The following is a 21865-nucleotide window of genomic DNA, read 5'->3' as shown; positions in this document are numbered from 1 at the left end:
AGGAGAATAAGTTATTAGTAGTATTAATTATTATTATTTAGCATGAAAATTGTTTGGTGTTCAATAATTTATTAAGGATTTTAAACATTGAATTAGAAGTGTCCCTGGCACATAGTACGTGCTCAGTATTAACTGATTGAAGAACTGGATGAGTAAGAGAGATCCTTATGATACTGCAGAATGAAAGAACCTAAGAACACGATGTATCCCTATGTGGGTGAGGCTTTTCTGAATGCTCCCTCGTTCTCTGATGGCATTCTGGCCATACGTTAGAAAATCAGTTAAGCAGAATAGCATAAACTGACCTGTTCCTAATTAGCAATATATTGAAAGTTTAAATATTTTGGTTCAAGAAATGAAATGTTTTGACCCATTAAAAAGCACTGCCTTGCTTCCAGGACAAGTGTGAAATTGTTAGAATTGGCAGAACTCAACTATGGATTCTTCAGTGTACTAAACTTTCCACTCAATCATTCTTCAGTAGTAAGAACGGTATTATCTTTAAAAATAGATGAACCATCATTTTTTGATGTTTTAAGTCTTAAATTTGTGACTAAATAACTCTATTGTCCAAATCATTTGATTGTTGTAATCATTTTGTTAACTGTCTGTGACAACATGATGCTAATTTCTTTCAACATGGAGATTATTGTTTCATCTTACCCTTATTTCCCTTTGGGGAATAACATATTTTGTCGTGTATAATGTACATTTTTTTGCCCAAATTTGTGAGGGAAAAATAAGGAGGTGCTAGTATTGATTCCGTGTCTGTATAAGTGTTTTCAATTCTTTTGTTTATGCTTATAAGTTAAAAGTTTAACTCTAGAAATCAATAATGATATATGTATGCAAAATAATACATGTATACCCTGGAATACAATAATCGGTTTTGTTGAACTTCTGATGAACTTGAAACAACGAAGAGTTCTTGGCCTTCTATATGATGCGTAAATATGGTAAATGTGTTACCGGTACATAAAATTTCTCATACTATAATGTGTTAAAAATAAACGCTAAAATTTCTTTATAATACAAAAAAACAAGTACCTAAATGTAAACAAATAAATTTCGAATTAAAAAATTTAAATGAAAGATTTTTTTCCCCTGAAAGTTTGGGCCAAAAATGTGGGTGCGCATTATATACGGCAACATACAGTATATGAAAATATATAAAACACAGTATACAGCTTAATTAATTATTACAGCGTTGACAACCATGTAACTCTAACCCAGCACAAGTAACAGAATTATCCCAACCCTCCAATATCTGCCTTAATTTAAGAGAGTTCATCATAAGTTTTCATATCTTATCAAATCACTTATCTTTTTATTTCTTCCAAAGAGTGTTGTAAAGAGATAGCCAAAGAAACCAAAGGGCAGTGGTAGACTACAAAAGAAAGGTTTTGGATCAGTTGAGTGAGAAAAAACAACAACATAAGAAAAACAACATGAATAGCAAAGAACAGGTAAACAAACAAACTTGAATTCAACCTCACACCAAACACAAAACTTTTTTGAGCAATTTTCTTAAATGTGACAGACAGAAAAAAAACAGACCTTCCAGGGGATAGTCCATTATTTACGGTAGCAAAAGAGGTCTTATAGATGACTCAAAAAGTGATTACCATATAAGAAAAGATTAATAAATTAACTTCATTAAAATTAAGAATTTTTGTTCATTAAGTAAACACTATCAAGAGACAAAAAGCAAACAATAAGGAAGAAGATATTTGCACTAAATGTATCTAAAGTACTCATGTCCTAAATATAAAAAAGAAAGTTCAAATTAATTGTAAAATAACAGTCCAGTTTTAAAAATGGGAAAAACAGTAGGATTATTTGAAAATTTCAAAAATTCCAAAATAAAATAAAAACACCTTTAGTTGAATGTAGTTCATAGAGGAGGATCGTGTATTTCACAGCAGGGAAAGGATTATCAGAAACATTACGTGAAGAATGTCAACTGCTCAACTGAGTTTTCTCTAAGTCAGTCGACGTAATCAAAGTGGGGTTCATGATTCTGCCCAGTGAGGGAGAGGGAATTACTTAGATGAGACCACATCACTCTGTGGGGAATGGTGGCAACTGTTTCTGTTTGGAGTGAAAGATTTTACAGTAATAAAACAAATTTAATGGACTAGTTCACTCTTTTTCAATCATGCTGTTAAGGTTTACTATTGAAATACTTGCCCTGGGGAATTACCATTCATTCAGTTTATTTGCAGCCTCTGTCCTGTATAGCAGCAGGACTGTTTGTTTTTTCTTTAGAAAGATGAAATTGCAACAGCACAGTGAATCTCAAATAACAAAAGCAATTGTGTTTTAAAAAGTGTTTTAAGACTTTCTACCACAAACAACAAATTTAAAACAGATTTAAGACCGTGATTAATTTTATTTATTTATTTCATCCTGGGATTAAATGGATCCTGAAGGTAAATAGTGAAGCTATAGAAGAAACAAACTACATAGAAATGTCTAGCATCACAGAAATATCCCTCATTTGCTGCTTTTTATGACTCTCATCTATTCATTGATAATCAAAAAAAGAAATCAATTCTCTATTTTTCTATTTATTGGTGTTCAATAACAGAACTTTCAACTAATGGGTTTCAACTTTGAAATCACGATTCTTTTCCCAAACTCACAAACAAGAAAGGGTCACTGACTGTTATTGACATATTTTTTTAGTAAATCTAGAACTTTTTGAGTTTATTCACATGGGAATTATTCCCTTAGTGTTCCTTTCCTACCATTTTTGTGTCTTTCATCGTTCCCTTTGTTCCCTTTTCTATGAATTCCTCTCCTGGTATTAAGAGGCTACCCCTGCTATGAAAACCTATAGTTGAAATTGACATGAACCCAATAGAAAAAATGGTCAAAATCTTTCACCAGCACTTCAAAATTAAGATGTAGGTGGTTAATAAGTGTATTAAAAAATACCCAAATTGTATAGTTTTTAATGCTAATCTTTATTAATTTTATCCGCAGTGGTGCATATGAAGTTTCTTGTTTTGTTTTTGTTTTTTATGAAAGACAGATTAGTTATTATTTACCAAATACTGTGCTAGCTTCCTTTCCCTCAGTGCTTACCCCTGGCTAATGTAAGGAAAGCCGGAAGGAAGAGTTTAGCAGAGTGGCCAGACCTTTCATAGACAAGGGATGAAAAGCGGGTTTTCTCTGCTAATACTCTTATATAGGAAGAAGTAGCAACTGCTCCCTCCTCCTGAAAGGAGAGACAAAAAGTTCACTGTTTGGAAATGGGATGGAAAGGGTTCTCACGCCAGCCTTTGACGTTGCATCTCTTTAAGTGTTAGATGAACTCTTATGTCTCCAGATTTGGGAATCTAAAGTGATCTCTAAGACCTTGGACCTTATTCTCCCTTAAAATGTACACAGATACCAACAAAGAACTTTCTGGAGTTCTCTTACTATACTACAATTGTAAATTATTTCCCCAAAGATATGCTCAGCCCAGCATCCTGTTTTCAGCACTATTTATTTAGTAACAAAGAAATAGGTTCTCTATGTTTCACAACTTTATTAGTTATCATGGAAATTGAAATTAATATTACAGTGTAATCAATGTGATACCACTCTATACCCAACAAGAGGGGAAGGGAGACAGAGAAAGAAAAAACACGAATGAGCACATTATAAGGTCTCAACTTAATGAATAGTCACAAAGTGAATTCACTGGTATTTACAACCATCCAGACCAAGTAATGGAGCCTGGCCATCTTAGAAAGTTCCTGTCATGATGCTTCCCTTCAAAGATAGCCTTCAATGGTTTCTTAAACTATTCTTTGTTTTTCACATTGTAAGGAATTGGCTCACACAGTTTGTGGGGCTGGCAAGTCCAAAATGTGGAAGGCAGGCTAGTAGGCTAGAAACTCAGGGAGGTTTTTTTTTGTTTTTTTCCCAACTACAGTTGACATTCAACATTATTTTATATTAGTTCACAGAATACAGCATAGTGGTTAGACATTTATATAATTTATGAAGTGATTTCTCCAATAAGTGTAGAACTCAGTTGACTCTATACATTGTTATTGCCATGTTATTGATTATATTCCCTGTGTTGTACTTTACAGCCCATGACTACTTCATATCTACCAGTTTGTACTTCTTAATGCCTTCACATTTTTCAGGCAGGATTTGATGCTGCATTGTTAAGGCCTAATTCTTCTTTCTTGGGAAACTTCAGTTTTTACTTTTAAGGTATTCCACTGATTGAATGAGTTACTCTTCATTATTAAGAGTAATATCCTATACTTACAATTAATTGATTATAGATGTTAATCACATATGCAAAGTACCTTCACAGCAAAGCTAGATTAGCGTTTGATTAAATAACTGGGCGCTGTAGTCTAGTGGAGTTGAACATAAAATTAACCATTAAATGGCCATTACAACTAATGTTTTGTGAACATTCTTGTTCATATCCTTTGGGAAACATATATAAAATAGGTGCAGTTAATACCAATCATACATAAATAAAATGATTGTAAGAGGGTACTATAATTATAATTCAAAATAATTATTTAAACTACAGGAAATGGATGAATATCTAGAAAGTTACAAACTACAAGTTAATTCAAAGTAGAAACTCTGAATAGATCTTTAATTAGTTTTCTATGACTACTATAAAAGAATATCATAGATTTGGTAGCTTAAAACAACAGAAATTTCTTCCCTCACAGTTCTGGAGGCCAGAAGTACAAAAATTAAAATCACTGGATCAAAGTAAAAGAGTCAGCAAGACTGTATTTCTTCCACAGGCTCTAGAGGAGAATCCATTCTTACCTCTTTCAGGCTCTGGTGGATGCCAGGATTCTTTGGCATGTGGCTGCATCATTCTGATTTTCAAGGCCAGCATAATGAACTTTCTCTGTGTCATATATGCCTCCTCTTTTGTCTGTATGCCTTCTTTCATCTGCATCAGATCTCCCTTTGCATCTCTTAAAGACACTTGTGATTTAATGCATGTGGGCCCACCTAAATAATCTAATATAACTCTTCAGCTCAAGATCCTAAAATTAATCACAACTGCAAAGACCTGGCTACCTTGAGGGGATGTATTCTGTCTAACACACAGTGTTAATGTGGATGACTCAGTATTGTACATCATAAAACATTTGTATAACAGGTCATATATTAAATTAATAATGAAAAAAAATTCCTCAACAGGAAAAGCTAAGCACCAGTGAACCTGATGAATTCTATGAAATGGTTAAAGCAGAATTAACATCAATCCTTCAAACCTCTCTCAAAAATTAGAAGTTCATTTCCCAACTCATTCTATCAGGTCAGAAATATCCCAAAGCCACAATCAGATAAAGCCATCAGATGAAAAGAAAATTATGGATCAATATCTCCCATAAATATTGACTCAATAATCCTCAGCAAAATAATAGAAAACTGAACTCAGCAACATATTAAGTGGGATCAATGTAATACATCATATGAAAAATAATAGTTGCATAAAATAGTTGCAGAAAAAGTAGTGGATATGATGCAACACACATTCATGATAAAATCACACACATACAGACACACACACACATTACACAATAAACTAGGATTACAAAGGAGCATTCACAGCCTGATAAAACATTGTATGAAAAACCCCTGCTTTTCCTATTATACTTAATGATGAAAGACTGAATACTTTTTCCCTGAGAAAAGGAGCAAGGCAAGAATGTCTGTTCTCACTAATTCTATTCAATATTATACTGTTCTAGCCAGGAAAAATATGCAAGCAAAAGAAATAAAACCCTGGGAGAGAAGAAAAGCTATCTCTATTCACACATGAAATGACTATATAGAGAATCTACCCCTGCAAAAAAAACCTATTTGAACTAATTAACATGTTTAGCAACTTTGCGGAATACAAGATCAATATAAAATGTGTTGCATTTCTATACAACCCCAACGAACAACCTGAAAATTTAGAAAACAATTTTATTTACAGTAGCATGTAAAACAGAAAATACTTCAGGATAAACTTAACAAATAAGCGCGACTTGTACACAGGCAATTATAAAACATTGTTGAGAGACAGTAAAGAAGGCCTAAATAAATAGAAAGCTATCCAGTGCTTATGGATTGTAGGACATTCTTTTTGAAATGGAAGTAATCCTTAAAATGATCTATTAACTCATGCAATCCCTATAAAAATCCAAGCTGCCTTTTTGTATAAATTGACAAACTGATCCTTTAGCCATATGGAAATGCAAGGGGCCCAGATGAGCCAACACAGTCGTGTGAAAACAAAGTCGGAGGCTTCACCCTTCCAGATTTCTGCATTTACTATAAAGCTGCAGGAGTCAAGACAGTGTGGTATTGCATGAGCATTGACATGTAGATAAATAGAATATAACTGAAAGTATCAAAAAAAACCCTGAAAATTATGATTAACTGATTTTAGAGAAGGCTTCCCAGATATTTGAGGGAAAGACAATGGTGCTGAAACAACTGGATATCCACATGTAAAAGAATGATAGTTGACATCCATATACAAAAACAAACTCAAAATGATACAAATATAAATGTCAGAGCTAAAACTTTAAAACTCATAAAAAATAGAGGAGTAAGTCTCTATATGTAATGGTTTCTTAAATATGGCATTAAAATCACAAGCAAGAAAGGAAAAATTAGATTGATTTGGTTTCATAAAATTTAAAACCCGTTGTGTCTCAAAGGACATCACCAAAAGAGGACAATCCAGCATGTGTCCTTAGAGCAAAATTTTAAAATCATATATCTGGTAACAGATTTGTATCCAGAACATATAAAGAATACTTCCAATTCAACAATAAGAGGATAAATAACTCAGTTAAAAATGTGCAAATGATTTTAATAGACATTTATGTAAAGAAAATATGCAATGGTCAATAAGGACATGAAAAAATGCTCAACACCATTAGTTAGTAGGTAAAATCAGATCAAGCCCACAGTGGATACCACATCACACCCACTAGAATGGCTAAAATTAAATGTAAAAAAAGCACACACAAGCTTTAACAAGAATTTGTATAAATGAGAACCCTCCTCATGGGTGGTGGGATTGTAAAATGGTGCAGACATGTTGGAAATCCATTTGATAGTTTCACAAAATGTTACATACAGACAAATATTCAAGAGAGTTAAAAACATATGGGCACATAAAAACTTGTATGGGAATTTTCCTAGTGGCATTATTCTTATTAATAAAAAATCGGAAACGATCCAAATGCCCCTCAACTGATGAATGGATAAACGAATATGGTATAGTCATATAATTCAATATAATTTAGCAATAAACAGGAATGCATGCTATAGCCTGGATGAACATTGAAAACTTTATGCTAAGCGAAAGAAACTAGAGACATTTAAAAGGCCACACACTGAATAATCCCGTTTATATAAAATCTCCAGAAGAGGCAAATCCATACAGATTTGTGTTTCCCAGAGGCTGGGGAGGCTGAGTGGGGAGTGATTGTGAATAGATTTCTTTTGAGGGTGATGAAATCTTCCAAATTAAACAGTGGTGATGGTTGCACAGCTATGTAAATACACTAATAACTACTGAATTGTACAAATTTGAACAGGGACAATTTTATTGTTTGAGTATTATACCGGTGTTTTCCCCAAAATAAGACCTAACCAGACAATCAGCTCTAAAGTGTCTTTTGGAGCAACAATTAATATAAGACCCGGTAGTATAGTATAGTATAGTATAGTATAGTATAGTATAGTATAGTATAGTATAAAGACCCGGTATTATATTGTATTGTATTGTATTGTATTGTATTGTATTATATTATATTATATTATATTATATTATATTATATTATATTATATTATATTATGTTATATTATATTATTATATTATGTAAGACCCAGTCTTATATTATATAAGACCCGGTCTTATTTTATTATAATAAAATAAGACCGAGTCTTATATTAATTTTTGCTCCAAAAGACACATTAGAGCTGATTGTCTGGCTAGGTCTTATTTTCAGGGAAACACGGTACACTTAAATTTAAAAGAAGTACAGTCATATGGACGGATGTGTGTGTGTGTGTGTGTGTGTGTGTGTGTGTAAAATCTTTGTAATGGATTAACTTCTAGGGTGAGATTTTTGATGATTGTAATGAATTGTCATGCTTATTTTATTCAAATCTATTACGTTTTTAAAAAATCTTGATATCCTTCTATAATATTTACATTTTTAAAACTTCACATTTGTAACAAGAACTGGAAATCAGGAAAATATCAACAGGCTATAGGTGAGATAAAATGAGATCAGAAAAATAGGTAAGAGAATGTTGAATGGAAACCAACATTGCAATAGTAAAAATGAAAATCAAAGTTACAATAAAATAGCCCTTTTCTTGCCATCTGTCAAGAAAATTTAGTCATATTTTGCATCTTTGAAACCAGGGTTAAATGTCTCAATCATGTTTCTAATTGGAGAAGATTAGTAAACTAATAAACACAGTGGCAAATATGTATCGTAAAGTCACCAAGCACAAGTTAATTTTTCTTCCTGTGGCATCGTTAACTATCACTTTGTTAGTGCTGCTTTAAAAACCAGCTTGTGTTAGGTTGGTGCAAAAGTAATTGTGTTTTTTTGCAATAATTTTTAACCTTCTTTTCTTTTTTAATAAATTTTATTGGGGAATAGTGTGTTTCTCCAGGGCCCATCCGCTTTGAACCGGCAACCTTGTTGTTGAGAGCTCACGCTCTAACTGACTGAGCCATGCAGCCCGCCCATCCAGAAGCTCTTTGGTAGCTCGTTGTCTTCAATCTAGTTGTGGAGGGTGCAGCTCACTGGCCCATGTGGGAATCAAACAGACAACCCTGTTGTTCAGAGCTCGTGCTCTAACCAACTGAGCCACCCACCTGACCTATTTTTAACCTTTTAAACCACAATTACTTTTGCACCAACCTAATACTTTTAATTAAACTGCACAATTAAGCATACAAAAGTTACATAAATCAACTGAAATTAATTTTCTACACTGAATGTGCAATGATTTTATAATCAGAAAAACATTACATGCTATAGGCATATTTTGTATAATCTGAGAAAATAGGAAAATATATGTACAGTAAAATAACTGGAAGGGGAATACACAACAATATTTTAAGATTAATATTTTATTTATGCAGATAGAGAAGTATACAAATAATAAGCATACAGGTCAATTAATTTTTACAAAATGGGATCACCTATGTAACTATTACTTGATTGGAATTAATTTTATTATGTAATGTGGCCCAAATAGCAACATCATTTTTTTAAATCTGTGGGTATTCAGTTAATCTTGCTGGCTTAAAGAATAGTTAGTGGGAGACTTGGGGTACTTCTTCCCCTAAACTCCCATTCTGGTCCAAGGGATATCTGCCGAGAGTGGTCCAACTGTGATGTTCAAAGTTTTTCAGACTTGAAATGTAGATGCTGGATGGGTAATGTGTGTAATTAGAGCTGGCAGCAGTCTACCAAGTGTTTGGAGGTTGTAAAGCTTCCTCACTGCACCGGAGAAGTCTTTTGTGCCCTGGTCAAATAAATTACCAAGTCCGTGATACCAGCACAGGAATGCCGAATCTGAGAATATGACCCTGGAAAGTAATCTAAGTGGATTGTTTAGAAGGTGTTCCCTTGCCCTCTGGGTTGACGGAAGCATCCTGAAGTAGCTGCTGTATCCAGCTGTGTTCCTCCAGGAGTGATCAAGCTTCATATGATTCTCCTGTTGGGTTTTAGTCCTGTTCTCTAGTCCCTGTATTGAAAATACTGTACCTTTCCCATTGAGTTATATAGGACCTTGGTTTCAAATTGGATGATAATTATATAGTGGATCTGTTTCTGGGATCTATTATGTTCCGTTGGTCCATTGTTTGTTGTGCCAAATCATGCCGTCTCAGTTATAGCACCAAGCTGATGTCATCATAACATATGTCCTCTGTTTTTTGTTATTTCCTTCAAGTTGGACTTAACCTGGATATTCTAGGTTGTTTGTATTACATACCCATTTTAGAATCAACTTATATCTATTTTCATAAAATGTCTTCTGGGTGTTTGGGATTTCATTGACTAAATACATCCATTTGTGTTGAGAACTATTTTTTCAGGACTTTAAAGGTGTTCTTTAAATGGCTTCCTGCCTTATTTCATATTAAGGAACTCTTTCCAATGTGGAAGTCACTTTTCTTAATATTTATTTTTGTCTGAAAATGGCAGATCCTTTTGAAATTCTGTGTTAATCTTTTTCATCAATTTAGGAGTATTTTCTTGTTTCTTTGTGTACTGCATCTCTGACTGAACTCTTGGTACCCCAGTTATCCACACATCGCTGTTTTACTATGATGATTATTCTTTGTTCAGTATGTCAGCTTTGATTTCTATTGATCTGACAATAAGACTTTCTACTGACCTTTTACTACTCTGTCTTTAGTTGTTAAATTTATTTATAGAGTGTTTAATTTCAGGTTTTGAATTTATAATTGTGCATTAGCCATTTGATTCTTTTAAAGAACTTTAGTCTCTGGTGAAGTTTTCTGGGTTTTTTTTGACATTTTTGTTCTGCACCTTGTCCTCTATTTTGTTAAACATGTTAATATTAGTAATTTAAAGGAGCTTATGTCTGTTGTCTCTTTTCTTATGTTTCTTTTATATACACATGCCTCTGGACATGCTGGAAAATTTTTACGTGGATCCAGAATATTTTGTATAATATTTTAAAATCTTCCAGTTTTGAGAGTTTACTATATTCTAGGCAGACACATTAGGGACCAATCATATTAATCTAACTAGCGACTTAAGACTGAGTTCAACTTTCTGTAAAATTCTGTCAACATTTTGTTTGCTCCAGATTCTGGCATGTAATCCTATGGTATTTCTGAAATATCATTTTTTCTTTTGTTTTAGCACAGTGAGATTGCTGAATACTCTGATTTCTCATTGCAATATTTTTGCAATTTTTTTCTTTAACTTTCTAAACTATGTGGCTTCCCATGAAGAAAAAAACAGCAATGTGTCAGGCTCAGTTTTCACTTTTAGCTTCTAAATAGTTGTTAGTACCTTGCCCTTTTAGTCTCCAAATGCTCCTCTCCACTCCCATGAGCCCACCAGAAACTGTCTGTTCCTCAGTAGCATGCTTGTGAAATGACAACCTTGATTCAAACCCTCTGGCCCTGTGCCTGGAACATTGTGTGTTGACTGTAAACAAACATCTCTGCATGTCCCCTCCCTAAGGACTCTAGAGTCTCCTAGTGCAGTTGCTTCAGCATCTCTCCAACACTGACCAAAAAAAAAAAAAAAAAAGTTTTTTCTAGCTTACATGTATTTTGCCTAGTTTTCAGGTTGTTTCCTCTAGAAGCATTTGTCTTAACACTATTTGCGTAGTGCTCAAAATACTCTATCATGTTCATAAACAAAAGTAACACCTAGATGTTCTTAATTGTTTATTTTTTAAAGTGAGGGGAACTAACCTCTCATTATATTCCAAATATGTTCTTTAATCATTATTTAGTTTATGTATAAAAGTAAGTTGAAAGTAGTTGGGGGAGTAAATTATGTGAAGAATTATTTGTTGTTGATTTTCTTCTAACCCCTGAATGTAGACGAGAACTGTGTGAGGGTTAAAATGAGTCAGTATTCACTCACTCGGTAAATATTAGTTGAACATTTCCAAAGACCACACAAATAGTCATGGCCCTGGAACTTCATTCATCTAGTGCAAAATGACATTATATTGTGATTTCATCATATAACATTATATTCAGTATATCATATTATACGAATATAGGTATAAAGTAAAAAATCTAGAAACAACATTAAGTGGAATAGCTCCGGTTAATTTAATGTACCTTTATATGAATATGTACTTTATTTATATTACAAGTGCATAGGTATTTGTCCTTCAACTGATGGTTTGGGTGGCTCTTAATATGCCCCCATGCACAACTGTGATAAAATACAGTGACCACCTCCCCCTTATGTTCTGATTTCTTGTGAGCCATTTGACACATTGTTATTTTAGACTCTGCCAGTCAAGCCTGTCTCTGTCTCCAGAAATGCTGTTTCCCACCCCGTAGGCACCGTGTTTTCTTCCGACAGAGTCACGCGGCCGCTGATTGCTTCATTCCATCCTGCTCTGCGGCCGTCTCCCCTGCCGGTGACATTTATGCCATATTGCTTCATATTATACCCTGTACATCTCTGAAGAATTAATTCTGCCTGCCTTTTATATAATTCTCCTTTTTTAGGTCATTCTACTTTCTCAAATGTAACATTCAGCTAAAACTGTTTAGAGAGTGAAAACGCAGCGCAGGTCTACTATTATGAGCACAGTTCCTCGCTCGGCAGTGACTTACTGGAGACCATTTTTCTGTCCTCAAATGTAGCTCATGTGACTAGAAAATAAAACCCTTCCTCAGAATGTGTGAAGAGAAGGGTTGAGCCACAAACTCAGATACAATAAAATAAACATTTTCAAGTAAATAAATTATATATACTTTGTATAATCTAAGTAGAATGTTTGCAACTCTGATTCGCAAGTCATAACCTTGACTTTGAAGAAATGTCAAAGGAAATGTATCTTGGATTTATGTGCACTTTTTTATGCGCTCGATGAACATTCACAAAACATTTTCCCATCCAAGGGTTAGCTAGGTCATCCCATCCAACTGATCAAATTCTCATTATGCTAGTTTAAATTATAACACACAAAAACAGAAATCATATTCATTGACAAAGCATTCTGCAAAAGGTGGTGCTTACCTGAATTTATCCTGATAGCTCAGGTTTATTTAGCATAGGGGCCTACATATAGTGATACAGAGAGGAAAGGAAATGGCATATTTGGGGCTAGGGTTTCCAGGAGGGAATTCCCGTCTATTCTCAGGAATTTTTTTTACTTGCCCGTTCCCCAATCCATGAAAGGTTTTCTGTTCTCCACGATGAATTGTTTCCACAAAGTGACAGCCAATACTACCAACCACCTAGGTTCAAAGGAGTCGATTTTCCCGATTTCCCGACCAACTTTTCTCAGGATTTGGGAAATGAAAAGTGAAAAAAATTGCTGAGAACAGGCGGGAATTCCTACCTGGAAATCCTATTTTGGCCATTGGAAGGACAAGAAAGGTAGTCTTTCAATACATGATCTCTGTCAGTCAGTTTCTGTGGATAATGTTTTAGCTCCCTCATACCCATTATGTTCTTTAAATTCTGGCTCTTTCTTTAGATATTGACCTGAGAAATTATCTCATTACCCCATTTTTTTAATAATGACCTTTGTCCTTGTTTTTGTTTTATTGTTTTTCATTTTTTCCCTCCTCTGTCCCCTTTGCCATATTCAGTGTTCTTCAAAAGAGGAGGGGCATATGGTAATATGGTATTTAATTTTTTGAGGAACCCATGTATTGTTTTCCATAGGTGCTGCATCATTTTACATTCCCACCGAAAGTACAAGGGTTCCAATTTGTCCAGAGCCCCACTTCTGTGTATATATCCAAAAGACTTGAAATCAAGATTTCAAAGAGATATCTGCACTCCCATGTTTATTACATCATTTTTAACAATAGTCAAGATTTGGAAACAAACCAAGTTTTCATCAACAAACAAATGGACAAAGAAAATATGGTGCATAATAGGATACTTCTCAGCCTTAAAAAAGGAGGAAATTTGGCCATTTGGCCATTGGTAATAACATGAATGGACTTTCATGACATTATGTTAAGTGAAATAAACCAGTAACAGAAGGACACATACTGTATGATTGCACACATATGAGATACTTAAAATAGTCAGACTGAAAAAGCAGAAAATGCAATAGCAGTTGCTCAGTGGGTATAGTTTCAGTTATGAAAGATGAATTAATTTATGGAAGTCTGCTGTGCAACATGGTGTCTGTATTAACAATATGGCATGTGCACTTCAAAATTTGTTACATGTTCTTACCAGAGAGAAAAAACAAAGGGACAGAAGGAAATTTGGGGATATGTCGAATATATTTAATAACTTCACTGTGGTACTGATATCAAGAATATTTGCATATGTCTAAACTCATCAAATTGTATACATTAAATGTGTTCAGTACGTTTAATGTCAATTATATCTTAACAAAGCTGTTGGAAAAAGAAAAAAAAAATAAGGAAGAGACATGGTAAGCCCTATTTGCATGAGAAGAAATGTAACGGATTCTCTATTCTGCTCCACTTGATAGATCCTTCCACCATCAAATGCATAGTACCAAACCCTATATACTCTGTTTTTTTCCTACATAAACATAATTATAATCAAGCTTAATTTGTAAATTAGGCACAGCAAGAGAGTAGCAACAACAATAAAATAGAACAATTTCAACTATGCTGTAATAAAAGTTATGTGATTGTGGTCTCTTTCAAAACACTTTGTGGGTGACAGTAGGTACTGAGTTTTGTTGATTAATCACTGCATTATCTAAATAATGTGGAGCTCCTTAGACTCTGAGAAGGAGTTCTTGACACTTCCTTACTGTAGCATGTTGACTGCAGAAGATTCCTCAAATACTGAATTAAGATAGCCACCTGTGACATTGCTCGAGTAGGGTGAAGGGTAGGGCAGAAACATCATATGATACTTCCCATTTCACTTTTTCTTTAATTGGATTCACTGCTTTTGACTTACGCATGTATAGGAGGTTTTAGGTAATATAATTTAATAATTTAAAATCTGTGCTTCCAAAATTTGTTCCTTAGAATACGATTCCTTTGAGATGCTCAGCTAAAAATGAATTTGGAAATGTAAACATGTTAGGAGTTCTGCATAAAATAATCCCATTTTGAAAAAAAGTAAAAGGCTTTAATTTATTCTATGTCTTCTAGTGAAGAGGTTGGCTAACTTTTTTGTGACTCAGTATTTCCCAAACTTATTTGACCACACAATTTTTATTTATTTTGTTACATAACCCTCCTTAACATCCTTGTATTATATCTGATTTTATTTTCTTCTGATATAACACTTCTTAACATATCAAGGAATTAGGGTTCCTTTAAACACCTTAAAGTAAGTATTATATACATATATATGTATAACAGATTAACATGGTGTTCATCAACTCTTGCCTGTTTAGTTTATCTTTTATCTATCCCTAATTTAATGGACCCCTTGACTCTTTGTTTGGGAACATACCACCATGTAGTGGAACTGGCGGATGTTTGCTTTTGTGTCTTGACTGCCATCGAGAATATGTAAGCACCTTGACTGTGAGTCGCGGTTGTTCCAGCACAGTACCCTGAGAGGCCCTGGCTGAGTCCAGGAAGTTTGGCTGTGCCCAGAGAGAGTGGCAGTGCCCTAAGAGCCCTGGCTGAGTCCAGGAAGTCTGGCTGTGCCCAGAGAGACTGGCAGTGCCCTGACAGCCCTGGCTGAGTCCAGGAAGTCTGGCTGTGCCCAGAGAGACTGGCAGTGCCCTGACAGCCCTGGCTGAGCCCAGTAAGTCTGGCTGTGCCCAGAAGTACTGGTGGTGCCCCGAGAAACACTAGCTATGTCCAGGATATTGCATTCACCTCCAGGCTCCTCGCACAGGACCCCTCACGGAAGATGCTTGACGCGTAGATTGTGAGGCGAGACCCTGTAGGGCTGGAGTGTGGGGACAGAGCCAGGAGTGCAGTTTCCAGGCTCTCAGCCTCACATAGAAATGTGCTAGCTCAGGTAGTAAATGGCTATCAACTGTGATTGGATGGCCATCAGCTGTGGCTAGTTGGCCATCAGCTTTAACCAGTGAGCCATTGGCCACTAATATAACTGTTGTGGCTACACCAACAAAAAATGGGGGATAACAAGAAGATGGTGGCTGGCAAGTGTGGATTGCAGTTAGGACGGCAGGTTGTGAACAGTGTTGTTCCTGCTTCCTGTGTCTCCAACCCAGCTGCCAGAAAGAATATAGTGGCATGACTTCCCTACCTATGGCTCCATGGGTGTTCCTTTTTGGCCTCACCATGTCCTGCGTTACTATGTGGGGGGTGCGACAGGAGACCCTGCCTGCCACCCTGCATGACAGTTATATTTTACTTAAATATAACCTCCCCTGCAAGCCTTGTAGAAACTTAAATTTTACACTGATCTTTCTTTCATCTGTGTTCCCAGGGCTCATGAGTTGTATCTCAATTATAGAATGTGTTTAAATCCAAATTACTCTATACTTTATAAATAGCATTGGTGTATCTCTTAAATTTATTGCACTGTTTTTTATCATAGGATGTATGCAGTGATTGACAAATGATGAGAGTCCATATTTTTAATGATTTTTCCTAATTACTTTCCACTTTGGTATTCTGTTTTTAGTGTTTGTTATCTAGAACACATTTTTTGCATAAATACTTAAAATACTTGATGGCAAAGTGTCCAAGTCCAAATAGTACCTGAAATGATAGGCAAATAGCAGACTTAATAAACACTTCTTAGGTAGGAAACATTTCTAGTTCCTTTTTTAAGGATGTTATTGTTGTCTAAACATTTCCACTGGAATCTTCAGAACATTTTTAGAGAGGCAATAGTAACAGATATGGCTACACAGGGAGTCTAGGAGTCTACTTCCATTCAATAGTGTTTGCATAATTAAACTTGATAGAGCAGCAAGGAAGGCAAGTACATTTTACTTGAAGTGAAGACTTGTACTCTTATAGAATTCTAATAAGTAAAGTTCTTAATAAGTAAAGCTCTTGTTGATGGCCCATAGAGATTCGAAAATTATGCTCTGTGAATGTCCAACCAAGCTATCTCTAGAAAAATAACTTTTCTGTCACATCCCATTATATGTGTGAATAGTAAAATAGGTAAGAAAACAAAAGGCTCAGATATTTTGGAATTTTATGTTCAAGATTGCTTTCCTCAAACACACAAAATAAAAATCTAAGATGAGTATTTGAAAAAATTAGGGAAATTTTGAGCATATTTGTCATTATATATTTATTGCTCACTTTTTTCATATTTTTATACGTTTCCTCAGTTCTGTATTCGGTGAAGTAGGATTGCTTCAATTTACATCATCAGAGCTCTCTTACATTTAGAATTATTCATTTCCTAGTATAGCACATTGATAATCTATTTTGCATACGGGGGTCAGAATTATTTAGAGAACATCAGTGATTTTCATGTGTATGTCTTTTTGTTTTTGTTTTTTGTTTTGTTTTGTTTTTTGAATTTGGGAAATTATTATCTATAATGTTATGGAGAGAAGGAGAATATTGATAAAATATTGGTTAAGTTTTCTGTGCCATAAAAAGCACCCAATTTACAAAAAAAAAAAAAAAAAAAAGAGCATTGTAACTTTTAGAGCATTGTAACTTTTAAAGAAATACTTTAGAGTCAAATGAAATAAGTATTCATTTCTGCTAAATTGTCTTTTTTATGCTGTGTTGAGTGGGTGTAAAGAAGCAGAGAAAGACTACATTAAAATTACAACTACATTATAGAACAATCAACCTGGAGAGTCATCTGAAGTCTAGCTGAACAGAAATTTTATAACTGGGGATATAAAGAAGAAGCCATGTCGAGACTGGTAGGGGGGTCGAGACGTGGAATGGGCCAGCCCCACACCTGCTGTGGTGGCTGAGAATCAGGAGGGACAACTGGATTGTGGAGGTCTCCTCTGGAGGAACAAGGGACCCCAGGCTCACACTGGGCTCCCCAGCCCAGAGAACTGGTGCCAGGAAGAGGAGCCCTTACAACATTTGACTGTGAAAGCAGTGGGGATTACGACCATCATGTGAGATGGAAGGCTACGGGAAAGCAAGACATTGTCTTCAAGGGCTCATGCAGACTCACATGCTCAGAGGCACTCACCCTGGGCTCTGAGGGACCGTGATTCAGAGGTGTCAGAGACATATGGAGAGAGACTGAGTTGTGTGACTGTAGGACGAGGACTGGAGGGACAGTCACCAATTTTCTTAGGTAGAACCCTCCTCCCATGCAACTGGAAGGCAGGCACCATCTTTTCCCACATGGCCAAATCTGAATCTCAATTGGCCTGGTAAACTCCTCTGATTCCACACTGGTAACTGCCAGGGACCCTCCCCACCCAACTCGTGTATGTTGGAGGCAATTTCTCAGCTGGCAGCCCACACCCCCTGATTTATACTCTTTATTGGACAACTTACAGGGGGCCCATGGGCCCCAAGAGGGTCACGAATGACCTTGGTGTGCTCTGACACTTTTGCTGAGTAGCTCCAGGCTCACCACTGGCACCAAATCAGAATCTAGTGAACACCACTTCTCACCCTGGTGACTCCAAGATGCTGCCTGACTTATATAACAAAGGGGGATTTATCAGATGCCTGAGCCTACAGGAGCTGGCAGGCAGCATCAAGACTCAGAGTGTCCTGGGCATTTGGCAGAGTTATCCTAGAACTGGTACTAGTGGCAGTATCCTCAATTCTCAGCATGGCGTCTCCCATGTGCCTCCTGGTCTAGCACAGGGAGAGACCAACTGCAATCACTTTGTAACTCATACTTAGTCCCCTGGCCAGACATAGGCAATGACTGACCTGGGCCTGCACTGGAGCCCCTCACAAGAGGCCCCAGAATCAACATACCTGGAGATCAGCTTCAGACCACAGCAGAGCACCACCCTATTAACCCCACAAGCAGTACACCTAAAGAGAGGTCTCGGCAGACACTAAACCCTAATGGGGTGAATTTCACTCTGCAGGATAGGCCGCCTCCTACACAGCAGCTTGTAAACAGTGGACAAGTCCAAAACCCACAGAAAGCCTGAGGGTCAAAGCCACCCACTGTTGTGCCAAAAGCAGTTATGCTTAACTATAATAGGAGGGCACACACAACCAACACACAGGACATTCCTGAAACCCTTGATACAAGTGACCATGGAGACTGTGCCCCTGAAGGCTACCCAACCAAGACTGGGAGACATAGCAGATCTACATAATACAAACAAACAAACAAAGAGAGGCAGGCAAAATGAGGAAACAAATATGCCCCATTAAAAGAACAGGAGAAAGCTTCAGAAAATAGGCAAGCAACCTACCAGATACAGAGTTCAGAATAATGGTTATAAGGATGCTCAATGAACTTAGGGGAAGAATAGATGAACTCGGTAAGAACTTGAACAAAGAGACAGTGAAACGAGGTCTGACAATTAAGTTGGTGAACTTGTTGCAACAATGTTGCTAACTTTTTTTCATATCAGAGGGATTATTCATTATGAATTTGTACCAGCTAGACAAATAGTTAACCAAGTTCATTATTTGGAAGTGCTGAAAAGGTTGTATGGAAAAGTTAGACAACCTGATCTTTTCATCAATGATTGATGATTCTTGCATCACAACAATGTACCAGCTCACACGGCACTGTCTGTGAGGGAGTTTTTAGCCAGTAAACAAATAAATGTATTGGAACACCCTCCCTACTCACCTGATCTGGCCTCCAATGACTTCTTTCTTTACCGGAAGATAGGAAATATTGAAAGGAAGACATTTTGATGACATTCAGGACATCAAGAGTGATATGACAGCTTTGATGGCCATTCCAGAAAAAGAGTTCCAAAATTGCTTTGAAGGGTGGACTAGGTGCTGGTGTCAGTGCATAGCTTCCCAAGGGGAGTACTTCAAAGGTGACTGTAGTGATATTCAGCAATGAGGTGTGTAGCACTTTTTCTAGGATGAGTTCGAGAACTTAATTGTTCAACCTCATAAAAAGGGACATAGAAATGATTACAAAGAAAAACAAAAAACAGAAATAAAGAGTATAATAACAAATAAAGAATGCACTAACAGGAATCACCAGCAGTCTAGATGAAACAGAGGATCGAATCAGGAATTTGGAAGACAAGGTAGCAGAAAACACCCAATCAAAACAGCAAAAAGGAAAAAGAAAAGATTGAAAATACGACAATAATTTAAGAGAACTCTGGGACATTAAGCTTAACAACATTCACATCATAGGGGTACCAAAAAGAGAAGAGAGAAAGCAAGGGATTGAAAACTTATTTGAAGAAATAATGACTGAAAACTTTCCTAACCTGGCTAACGATATAGACATACAAGGCCAGGAAATACAGTGTCCCAAACAAGATGAACCCAAAAAGGCCCAAAGCAAGACACAGTAAAATTTCAATGGCAATGATTAAAGACAAAGAGAGGCCTCCCAAGTCAGAGTAAGGCATCTAGTTATACTTAGGAAGCTCCTATAAGGTTGTGAGCTGATTTCTCAACAGAAACTTTGCAGGCAAAAAGGGATTGCCATGAAATACTCAAAATGAAAAAAAAAAAAAAAAAAAAAAAAACTATGACCCACAGTCAAAATTGAAGAAGAGATAAAGAGCTTCCCAGACAAAAAAAAAGCTAAAGGAGTTCATCACCACCAAACTAGTATTACAAGAAATATTAAAGGGGCTTCTACAGGAAGAAGAAGGGGGAGGGGGTAACAAAGAACGTAAAGATGAATAATAAAATGACAATACTGTGTATCTATCAGTAATTTCTTTATGATAAATTGATAAAATGCACCAAACAAAAGACATAGGGTGGCTGAATGGATAAGGAAACAAGACCCATACATATACTGTCTATAAGAGACCTACTTGCGAACGAGACACGCATACAGTCTGAATGAAAAGGACTGAAAAAAGATATTTCACATGAATGGAAACCAAAAAAAAAAAAGGCTGAGTTAGCAAAATTTATATCAGACAAAATAGACTGTAAAGCAAAGTTTATAATAATCAAAAAGGCACATTGCAACCAATCCAACAAGACAACATAACGCTTGTAAACATTTATGCACCCCACAAAGGAGCACCTAAATCTATAAAGCAAATATTGTTTGACATAAAGGGAAAGATCAACAGTAGTACAATCATAGGAGGGAAATTCAACACCCAGTATACACCAATGGACAGATCTCCTACACAGAAAATCAGCATGGAAACAGCAGCCTTAAATGACACACTAGGCCATATATAATTGATACTTTTAGAACATTTCATTCCAAAGCAACAGAACATACATCCTTTTCTAGTGCACATGGAACATTTTCCAAGACCACATCTTAGGCCAAAAACCAAATCTCAAGAAATTTAAAAAGATTGAAATCATCTCTGACCGCAGTGGTATGAAACTAAAAATCAATTACAAGAGAAAAACTGGAAAACACACAAACGCATGGAGGCTAAACAGCATGCTACTCAATAATGAATAGGTCAACAATGGGATCAAAGAAGAAATTAAAAGATACCTTGAGACAAGTAAAAATGAAGACACAATGACCCCAAATCTATCGGGCACAGAAAAAGTAGTCCTAAAGGGAAATTCATAGCAATGCAGGCCTAAATCAAGAAACAAGAAAAATCTCAAATGAACAATCTAACTTTACACCTAATGGAATTGGAAAAAGAAGAGCAATCAAAGCCTAAAGTGAGTAGAAGGACATAACAATGATCAGAATGGAAATAAACAAAATAGAGGCTTAAAAAAACGAAACCAAGAACTGACTTTGAAAAGATAAACAAAATTGATAAACCATTAGCCAGATGCTCAAGAAAAAAAAGAGAGAGAACACAAATAAATAAAATTAGAAATAAAAGAGGAGAAGTAACAACGGACACCACAGAAATACAATGGGTTATAAGAAAATAATATGAACAATTATACCCCAATGAATTGGACAATCTGGAAGAAATGGATTAATTTTTAGAAACATGCAATATTTCCAAACTGAATCAAGAAAAACAGAAAATCTGAACCAACTGATTACTAGGAACTATGATCAAAAACCCCCAACAAACAAAAGACCTGAAATAGATAGCTTCACATGTGAATTTTACCAAATATTCAAAGAAGAATTAAGACTGATCCATATCAAACTATTCCAAAAATGTAAGA

This window comes from Rhinolophus ferrumequinum, chromosome 26 (genome assembly GCF_004115265.2).
Source record: "Rhinolophus ferrumequinum isolate MPI-CBG mRhiFer1 chromosome 26, mRhiFer1_v1.p, whole genome shotgun sequence".
Lineage (NCBI taxonomy): Eukaryota > Metazoa > Chordata > Mammalia > Chiroptera > Rhinolophidae > Rhinolophus > Rhinolophus ferrumequinum.
Note: the sequence above shows the minus strand (reverse complement) of the source record.